General features: G+C 38.4%; 1 pseudogene; it reads left to right on the top strand.

The window, feature by feature from the left end:
* The first annotated feature begins 2708 nt into the window (after positions 1 to 2708).
* Positions 2709 to 8848, top strand: LOC136118398 (general transcription factor IIH subunit 3 pseudogene; annotated as a pseudogene).
* Positions 8849 to 10655: the final 1807 nt, after the last annotated feature.

Here is a 10655-nt window from a genome sequence, read left to right as displayed (position 1 = left end):
CAGCTCAGGAAGCCTACAGTGAGGGAGGCAAGCATGGTTGCTACCACCTGCTTCAACTCCTCGCCTGGCCTTCCACTCCTCTCTCTCACTCTGTGGCTTCAGAACCCCTGGGAGTGAGGGGAGGGCTGTTCTCCAGACTCGGTGGATGTTTACACTCACAAGGCGCTTCTGTGGATTTCTCAGAAATTCAGAATCCCCCACTGGAAGCCTCTCGTTGCATGTCCCAGGACAGATGTGGTACCTATAATTCCACTGCCTCTCCCCAACCTCTATCAGCCCCAAGATTTGGTGGCCCGCCCCACACAGACTCTTGGCGAAATGCTTTCAACAGCCAACCTCCACCACCACGATCTGCAGCCCCTTTGAAGACTTGCCCTTTTATTTGTCCACTCTTTTTTTTTTTAGATTCTTTTCCCATTTGTCCATTACAGAGTATTGAGTAGAGTTCTCTGTGCAATACGGCAGGTTCTTATTAGTCTTCTATTTTATATACAGTAGTGTATATATGGGCTAAAATCCCAACCTCCCAATTTATTCCCCCCCATGCCCTGGTAACCATAAGTTTGTTTTCTACATGTGACTCTACTTCGATTTTTGTAAATACGTTCATATGTACCCTTTCTTTTAGATTCCACATATAAGCGATATCATACGATATTTGCCTTTCTGTGTCTGACACTTCACGTGGTATGACCATCTCTAGGCTCTAATTGACGTTTCCTTCCTCTGCATGGTCTTCAGAGGAAATGCCACCACCCTGCCATTGCGGAAGTGCAGTCTTCCCCCAACACAGCTCACCCTCAGAGCTCTGAAACCTGAGGAAGACATGTGTCCATTGGGCCCCCAGTTCTCCACTGTCAAGCTCTGCCTCCCACAAGCTTGAGGTGAGCAGGAAGCACCTGGCCATCCTCCTCCACGATGGGGGAAGGGAGCAGGGTACCTCAGACCCCAGCAATTGTGCTTCATCCACTCAGTGCTTTCATACGCTACATGACCACATCCTTGGCATGTCTAACATAGGTGCCCCAACACCTCACTTTGAATGGGGATGTTTAGCAAATATTGTTTTGTTCTCAGTCTTTGAGGTTTCAGCCAAAACCTAGACAGAGTGTCATTTAATATTCTGTTTCAGAAACATAAAGAAGGATGCTCACCAGACCGAATAATGCATAGCACAGCAAAAACTGTCTGTCTCTATATGGTTGTTTTCTAATATCTTCTATTAAGGAAAATGGATTTGTCTTCTAATTCTCACTCTGCTCCTAGAAATGCTTTGTGAACCTGAGTAAATCATTAGTCCTCAGTGTTTTCACCTAAAATTATACGAAACTATAAAATTATTTAAAGTTTGTTGAAAAGTCTCTCCAAGAAAATATAGCTCTGTCATTTGAGGCTAATATACATCAATCTTCCTAGCTCAGAAAAGACAAAAAACTAAAAATTAGCCAGAGAGCAGCAGGAGAACTGCCTTTGAATAAACCCAAATTCCTGACATCGTGCTCTACATCTCCAGGAGGAATTAAAACTGTCACCTTCCCAATCTCAGAAGCAAGTTACTCATATCAAGCCTGACCTTATGCCCCAGTTCTGATCACTAAGCTTCTACATTGTTCTATTTGCCCCGTTCCTTACCTTGTTAACCTGACTAGTAGACAGGTTCACCCAGGACAATCCTCCTCCCAAAGACAAGGACCCACTCTGAATTTAAGCCAAGCATGAGGATGCCAGTGCCTGTTGGAAGACTTCTCAGAAGTAAGCACCCGTGATTCATAAATACCCCACACTCCTGGAACCACTGTCTTCCTAGGGACTCCACCTTCTCAGAATGAGCTCCCTGTTAGCTGCACCCTTACCCTAGGACAGGACACAGGTCCACTGCCTCTTCAAGCACAGCACCTGCCCCACTCCAAGATCCTAAAGCATGCAAGGTATCGGCATAAATGCCAAATGGAGCTAACTGGGCTAAAAACATGCATCTTTCCAAAAATGCATTGTTTACAGTATTTCCTCCTTTATCCTTTTACTTTTAAAGAATAAATCTTTCTCTAGTGTTTTCATGGCTGACATAGAGTAACTGCCTTATTTTGATTAAAATTAAAATTGAATCATTTTCTTCTCTGTCCTTAGAGCATAGGTTCCACAAACATAAAGTAAGTAATTGATCTTATTTAAGAAATTTGCAATGGAACAATAAAAACAATTAAGTGCAATGACTCTAGTACGGATGTTCTGAATCCAATATTTCTCAAAAGGCTTTGACAACATCCAAAGTTGTATGAAAATATTTGGCAGTGGTAACTCAAAATTTAAGTATTCTGTTCTTTTTTCAAGCATTAGCCAAGAATGGAAGAGTCTTCACGAACAATCTAATTGAGAGGTTCTGGAAAACAAATCTGTAGCACATGGTCATTTGTTCTCTGTTGATGGCTCAGCTGAGCCAGTGACATTTATGAGTCCATGGCTGAGGGCTCTATAGGTTCTGGATCAATACAATCTTTCCTAAAGTTATAGACTGAATGTTTGTGTCCCTCTGCCCCTAAATTCATATGTTGAAGCCCAAACCACTAGTGTAGCTGTATTTGGAGTAAAGTAATTAAGGTTAAATGAGGTCATAAGGGTGAGGCCTTGATCTGATAGGATTAGTGTCCTTCTAAGAAGAGACACTAAAAAGCATGGAAAATGAAAGGCAACATGAAGACATAACGAGAATGCGGCCATCTGCAAGTGAGAAAGAGAGATCACACCAGAAACTGAATTGCCAGAACCTTGATCTTGGACTTCTTGCATCCAGAACTGTGAGAAAATAAATTTCTGCTGTTTATGCCATTCAGTCTATAGTACTTTGTTATAGCATCCTCAACCAACTAATACACCCAGGAACTTATCAACAGAGGAGAGGACGAAAAGACATTTTCTTCCTCTTTCTCCAAGTGGGATCCCAGAAATTCCCCAGTGTATATTAAAATATTAATATCTTGCTTTCACACAGTTTATATGCATAGTCCTATTTATTCTTCACAATCTTGTAGTTAGGCAGAGCTAGCATTATTAATCCCGTTTTACAGATGAGATGGAATGTGGCTAAGCCAAGATTAGATGTAGAACTTTTGACTCCTAGCCCAAGCTTCTTACACTGCACCTCATGCCAGCTGACTGAGAGTAGCTTTAGAGATCTTTCCACTCCTGAGTCAGCTCACAGTTAGAACATCTCTGGGAATCATAGCACTGGTTCCAGGATAAGACACTAGACTTCAAAAGGGGTACCTCTTAACAGATAAACAGAATTATCTGCCATTGGTCAGGAGAACCATGAGCTCTTAATAAATAAAGTTGAAGAAAAAATTAAAATTAAAGCTGGAGTTGTGCTCAATTTCAATAATTTTAATTACTAATTTAGAGTGATAGTAATTTTGACCTTTTAACAAAACCTTCTTTATATACCATTTTTGAGTTTTGACTATCTGTGGACACAAAGGAATAAATCTTGGCCACTCTTTGTCCTGGAACACACCATCTACAGCTCCTCCTGGGAGAAAGAGCTCAGCTACAACTTAAAGTTCAGTACATTCACTCTTCTGATTAATTTGGAGCAGTGGAGCAATTAAAGAACAGATGCTATGGATTAATGTTCCACATCACATTGAGAAGCCCTTCTATAGGCCCTGGTGCTATTTTTAAAATATCTGAGCTCTGAATGTCACTCCATTAATAAATATTTCAGCAGCTTAGTCATTAACACCAACAAGACCTTATCCTTAGAACAACATATACTTTCAGGCTCATTTTTCTGTTGTGCAAATCAGTGATGGAAAACTTCAGAAACTGAACCAATGTTAGATTGTTTAGTATAACTCATTTGGGGCTTATATTCAAAACATTTATTTTATCCATACATAATATCTTAAAATATGTCTCTTTCCTAATAGGCAGCCCCAAACCCCTATTACTGACATTTGGTTTCAACTCGCCCTAATACAGAATGTCTCTCTTTGCTCCCTTTTCAACTGTTCCTGAGGATGACTGCCAAACCCTAAGGAAAAGGGAAAACTTGGTTGCCTTTAGCATGTAAGCCTCTCAGTGTCAGCAGTTACACCATTCTCTCCTTTAGGCTGAGTTTGCACTGTATTGGAAAATAGAGGCCTCTGAGTATTCATGCCTCTTCAGGTTGGCTGTCAAAAGCCCTTCACGTGCAATCTTCTTATTTGGCCCCAAAGAAGACAGTCTCTTCTAAATAGTGCTCAAATGGTTATCTCATTCAGAAAGAATGGAATATTTGTTTGATATAGAACATAAATTTATTCTAGGTAAAATAATATTTTGTTTGTAGAAATTTTTATGTGCATCCAGAGAAAAGGGAGATTTTAAAATCAGAAATCTCAAAAATTAACGGGAAGCATTTTAAAAATAATTTTAAGGAATTATAAACAACCTAAATATCCAGTAATAGGGATTTGGTATGGGGGTATCTATGTAGATGTAGATACAGATATAGATATAGATATGGAGAATGAGATTTCCATTCAATAAAGCACTCTGTATCTAACATAAATAATCCTGATGCTTCCAGTTCTATGTAATAGACTATTTACATAGATACTTACCTTCTCTTCCTCAAAAATGCCTATAAAAATTACAATCAAGAAATACAGAAGCTAGCAAGCACAGAGCAGCACTAAAAAGGGGAAAGAGAGCCATCAGCAGACCAGAGATTTATTAAAATCTTTAGAAAATGGCAAGTAGACGAATCATACTGTCAGATGAAACAAAAGCAAAGAAGTAAATGTTCCAGCACTGAAGAGACCTGGCTTCACTGTGAAAAAAGTGAATGCTGAGCAGAATGAAGAGAAAGATCAAAACCTAGAAATATCACCATGAAATTTCATAACACACCGAAGATAAAGAGGATATGCCAGAAACTTCCAGGAAAGAGCTATGGAAGTTCCCTATTGTTTGATGTATTCATTATCTGAGTTCTTACAGCCATGAGATTGCATAGGGAAGCAGTCATGGCTCAAAAATATTCATTAATTGACTGGCCACTTGTAAAATTAGTCCTGATTCAAATACTCATCCCATATCACACTGACATCTGTCCTCACCAATCACATCAGAGTCTATTTTGGTCAATTTCATTGAATTTTTAATAAATATATGATTAAAATATGTAAGCCATAAATATTTAATAAATGTATAATAATAAATATATAGCATAAATTGACTTTAAAGTAAAATTGCAAACCTTGAAAAGATATTAGGTTTCATAGGGTTGATAAAAGTGTTGGTGACTTGAGTCACCAACAAAGCTACTGCTAAATGAGAATTTTAGCAGAGTTAGATCAGTTTAGGATGGATGAGGAGAAAACCAACCAGGAGAATGGTAAATAAGAAAGGGTTATCAAGGGAGATTCATTTAAAAATCAAAGAATTTAAGACAGGCCCTTGTAGGGAAGTCTTGAAATATTTTTGCTGAAATTACTATCTTTATGATTGAGCAGGAAAGTGAAATATGAACTTGGAAGATATCATATCATTCTACCATCTATTTTTAGCAGAAAATGGTACCCCCCCAAACAATCCAATTTAAATAGATTTATATTAAGAGGACTTTTCTAGTGCTACTTTCCCAAGAAACAGGAGACTTCCTATAGATAGAAAGGAAGCAGAAACAGGATGGCATTGTATTAGTCTCATTAGCAAGAATAAGTGCTGAAAATAGTGAAATAAAGCCTGTAAAATTCTAAAAAAAATGACTTTATATCAACAATTCTATACATAATCAAACTACTAATCAAATATGAAAGCAAAACAATGACATGCAAGAATTCTGAAGGTTTACCTGCCATGTACTCTTTTGAATAAAGTACTCCAGCCATATTTTAAAAGAGGAAGGAAGGAGGAAGAGAGGGAGGGAGAGTGGGAGAGAGGGAGGGAGGAAGAAAGAAAGGGAAAGGGAAACCAAGAATATGGAATGAAAGGTATGAGGAGATGTCTGCTTTAGGTAATGAAAGACTGAGTAGTTTAACCAAATATAACCACACTCTGGGAAAAAAAAAACCACAAAAGCTTGATTAAATATATTATTTTAAAATCTTCTTAAAAGCATCAAAGATATATCAAGACAATAAGGAATTACAGGACAAAAATCCAACACTTGGGAAAAGGTTTGCCCTGTGATCACTGGCTGACCTGAAAGAGGTAGCTGATATGTGCTTTGATAGCCTCTTAGAGCTAAGGGGAAAAGTCAGAGTTCAGGGCTCACCCAATACTGGGAATTGGGGCCCCCAAAGGGCTACACCCTGAGAATAGTGATAAAACAAAAACAACTCAACCTTGTGCAGATGGTAGACTCACTTCTTTTTAAAATATCAATAGCCCATGAAATCTCAGGCTGTGAGACTGCCTGAGAACACTCTAGGTTGTCGGTACCCCTCTTTCGAGGAAGAGAGTATCATCCTAAGTCTCAAATTATTTCAACAAATACTTTTTTAAACACAATGCCCAAAGCATACACCAAAGCATGAAGAGAAAAGATACAATGAGCAAGAACCAACAGTGATAAAAATAACCAAAATAGTCAGGCATTATCATATACAGTAAAACTATGTTTAACGTTTTCAAGGAGAAGAAAAATAAGCTGTGAAAATTTCAGTGGGGAAGGAACTAACAACTATAAAAAGTGACTTCGCAGTTTTAAAAAAGAAACAAATTGAAATTCTACAATGGAAAAATCCATTTAAAAAATTAAGAATTCAGGGCTTCCCTGGTGGTGCAGTTGTTGAGAGCCCGCCTGCCAATGCAGGGGACACGGGTTCGTGCCCTGGTCCAGGAAGATCCCACATGCCGCGGAGCGGCTGGGCCCATGAGCCATGGCCGCGGAGCCTGTGCTCCGCAATGGGAGAGGCCACAACAGTGAGAGGCCTGCGTACCGCAAAAAAATATATAAATAAATAAAAATTAAGAATTCAATGGAATTTAACAATATATTGGACAGTGGAAGAGAGAGTTAGTGAACTGAAAACAGGTCAGAAGACACTCCCCAGCATACAGCATACAAGAAAAAGATGGAAAACATGGAAGAGAATGTAAAAGACTTAGAATTCCATGAGAAATCCTTAAGTTCTGGCATCCAGAAGAATAAGAATGGACACTGGTCATTTTTGTGGAGATTTTAGCCTAGAAATTTCCAAAACTCATGAAAAATATGTCTTCCAACTTAGGAATCCAAATAAATCCCAAACAAAATAAATAAAAGGAAAGCCATACCTAAACAGATCATAGTGAAACTGGATAAAAGCAAAAAGATCTTCAGTGCAGCCAGAGCAACTCGCCTTCATGAGAATAACAGTAGACTGACAGGTGATTTTTGAACAGCATCAATGCAAGTCAGAAAGAAACTGCTAACCTAGGATTTGTAACTAGCAAAAATAAAATCATTTTCAGATGAATAAAGAATTGAAAGAGTTCACCATTAGGAAACCTGCATCCAAAGGAATCTGCAAAGTATGTTTTCAGTTCACTAATTGTCTCTTTGTCCAATATGTTGTTAAATTCTTACTGACTTCTTCCAGAGAAAAGGGAAATGATGGCTGGAAATCAAGGGCTCAAAAATACAAAAAGAATAAAAAGAAAAGAAAGTTGTAAATGTGAATAAATCTCAATAAACACTGATCCAGTAAAAAATAATAATATGTACATAAGGAACTATGTAAATGAAGTTAAGTGTTCTAAGCAGCTTGTATTACCCAGGAAGAGAGTAAAATTATCCATTAATATTAGACATTGATAAGTCAATGATACATTTTGTAATTTCTAGGATGAACACTAAAAGTATAGGGAAAGAGCATAATACAACTAAAAGAGAGCAAAAAAATCAATGATTAAAAAAAAATCAATTGGAAGTTAAGAAGGCCAGATTCCATAGGACTTGAGGATATCTGCTGGGCCTCAGATTTTCTATTAAGGATCTGGGGCCACCACGGTCTCCAGCTATTAGAGTAGATATCAAATCAATTTGTTGGGGAAAGCAAGCATTCAGAAATTCCTGTTTACTTTTTTCTATACATAGGTGCTATGATGACATGGGGAGTGTCCCAGTTATTCAGAATCATTTCAACAAACTTGCTATGATAAGCATATCACATTCAAGACAGTCACTTCTTATATCCTGGGAAAGAATGGCAGATATGGAGACTTTTTTAGGGAGACCCTGGCAATTCTCCTCCTGATTTTCATTCCTCAAGAGGTAAAGATGGCAAATACGAGCTAGTAGCAGCAGCAAATTAGCTTATTCCTGGAGATTAAAGATTTAATGACAGAGTGATGTAAACAGGCAACATGCAGAAAATCTGGTGGCAGGACTGTTCACCTAAGTGCTTTGTTACATTCATAGAGGACTCGAGGAAGTTAAAGGTAACCAGAGAATGAAATCAAGGATTCAGACTCTGATTTGAGCATCTTCCAACATTACAGAGGAATAGAGTCCTGTAAAGTGCCTCAGATATTTTCTATTCTGTCACATTTATTCTAGGTTTTCCTTTGTGATCATGATCAAAGATCTCAACCTTTCACCGCCAATTTATGTTGACTACAGGACTACTTGCTTCTGTCATCAAAAGCTCCTTGAAATTTGTTATGTCTGTTTCTGTGTGCATCAATATTCTGCAATTTTGCTCTTTGCCACTACATGTGAGATGGCTTTAAAATTTCACTGCCTCTTTTTTTTGAAAGCAAAGTAGAAGAAACTAAAAGTGACTGAGTAATGATAAAATACTTATTCTTTCCAGGTCCCAGGTTATCAGTTGAAATTGTAATACAGGAATCGCATCAGAAAGTCTTTGACAAGAAATGATATAATAATATACACCATTATTTTTAATGTAGCTGGATTCTTAGAGGAAAAATTTCCAAAGCCCCACTTTTTGTGCACTTCTTAGAGAGTGATTTTTTTTTAAAGAAAGTCATTCTATGTATTATATATATTTTTTCTGTTTCCTGACTAATTTTTTACCAGAAATGGAGAAGAAATAGCAAATGTGTCATTATTTTAATAGGATGATTATTTGTCAAAGTGAGGTTTGGGGTTTAATTATAGTTTTAATGCATGTAGTTTAACTTCAAACTGAAGTCCCTTTTGTGAAAAGACAGGTATGTGAAATTTGAATACAATTTTAGAAAAACAATGAATACATTGCCAATTATTAACTTTAACAAGTTAAATAAATAAAACCATATTTCACTTATCTGAAACTATTTAGATACAAACAAATATTTATTCCTTTGTCTGGCATCTTTATATGTTTAGACAATGTGACCAAATTAAAATGGTTCATTGCTGAGTGACTACAAAACTGAACTTTGAATGAGCAAGGAAAGTGAGTAACAGTGGTCTAGCAGGGGAAATTTTTCTTCAGAACAGTGGTTTTAAGACCTTCTTTGTAAAAGCTAAAGCCTAAGTTCTTTTGGGAATTTCTCAGAGACTTAATTTTAGCAGTTAATAGTAATTCCCAGATACAATTATTTATAATTATTTACATTTCAATGAAAACAAATGTATAAATATTAGAGACTCTTCTCTAGAAGCTCTGGAATTTCTATAAATTCTATAAATTTCTATAAATTCATAAAAGAAAATTCTTTGTAATTTTAACATTAAAAGAAGTTTTGTGGATGATTGGTTCAAGGTGGCGGAGTAGAAGGACGTGTGCTCACTCCCTCTTGAAAGAGCACAGGAATCACAACTAACTGCTGAGCAATCATCAGCAGGAAGACACTGGAACTCACCAAAAAAGACACTCCACTTCCAAAGACAAAGGAGAAGCCAAAATGAGATGGTAGGAGGGTCGCAATCACAATAAAATCAAATCCCACAACTGCTGGGTGGGTGACACACAAAACTGGAGAACAATTATACCACAGAAGTCCACCCACAGCAGTGAAGGTTCTGAGGCCCACGTCAGGCTTCCCAACTTGGGGGTCTGGCAACGGGGGGAGGAATTCCCAGAGAATTAGACTTTGAAGGCTGGTGGGATTTGATTGCAGGACTTCAACAGGACTGGGGGAAACAAAGACTCCACTATTGGAGGGCACACAAAAAGTAGTGTGCATATCAGGACAGGACACTGGGGAAGGAACAGTGACCCCACAGGAGACTGAACCGGACCTACCAGCTAGTGTTAGAGGGTCTCCTGAAGAGGCGGGGGATGGCTGTGGCTCACCACAGGAACAAGGACACTGGCATCAGAAGTTCTGGGAAGTACTGCTTGGCATAAGCCCTCCTGGAATCCGCCATTAGCCACACCAAAGAGCCTGTAGGGTCCAGTGCTGGGTCACGGTAGGCCAAACAACCAACAGGGAGGGAATTCAGCCCCACCCATCAGCAGACAAGGAGATTAAACTTTTAATGAGCTCTTCCCGCAAGAGCAACACCCAGCTCTACCCACCACCAGTCCCTCCCACCAGGAAGCTTACTCAAGCCTCTTAGATAGCCTCATCCACCAGAGGGCAGGCAGCAGAAGCAAGAACTACAGTCCTGTAGCTAATGGAATGAAAACCACATTCACAGAAAGATGGACAAAATGAAAAGGTAGAGGAATACGTACCAGATGAAGGAACAAGATAAAACCTCAGAAAAACAACTAAATGAACTGGAGATAGGC

The sequence above is a fragment of the Phocoena phocoena genome, chromosome 2 (assembly GCF_963924675.1).
Source record: "Phocoena phocoena chromosome 2, mPhoPho1.1, whole genome shotgun sequence".
In the NCBI taxonomy this organism is placed as follows: domain Eukaryota; kingdom Metazoa; phylum Chordata; class Mammalia; order Artiodactyla; family Phocoenidae; genus Phocoena; species Phocoena phocoena.
This window is presented reverse-complemented; position numbering and strand designations above follow the sequence as displayed.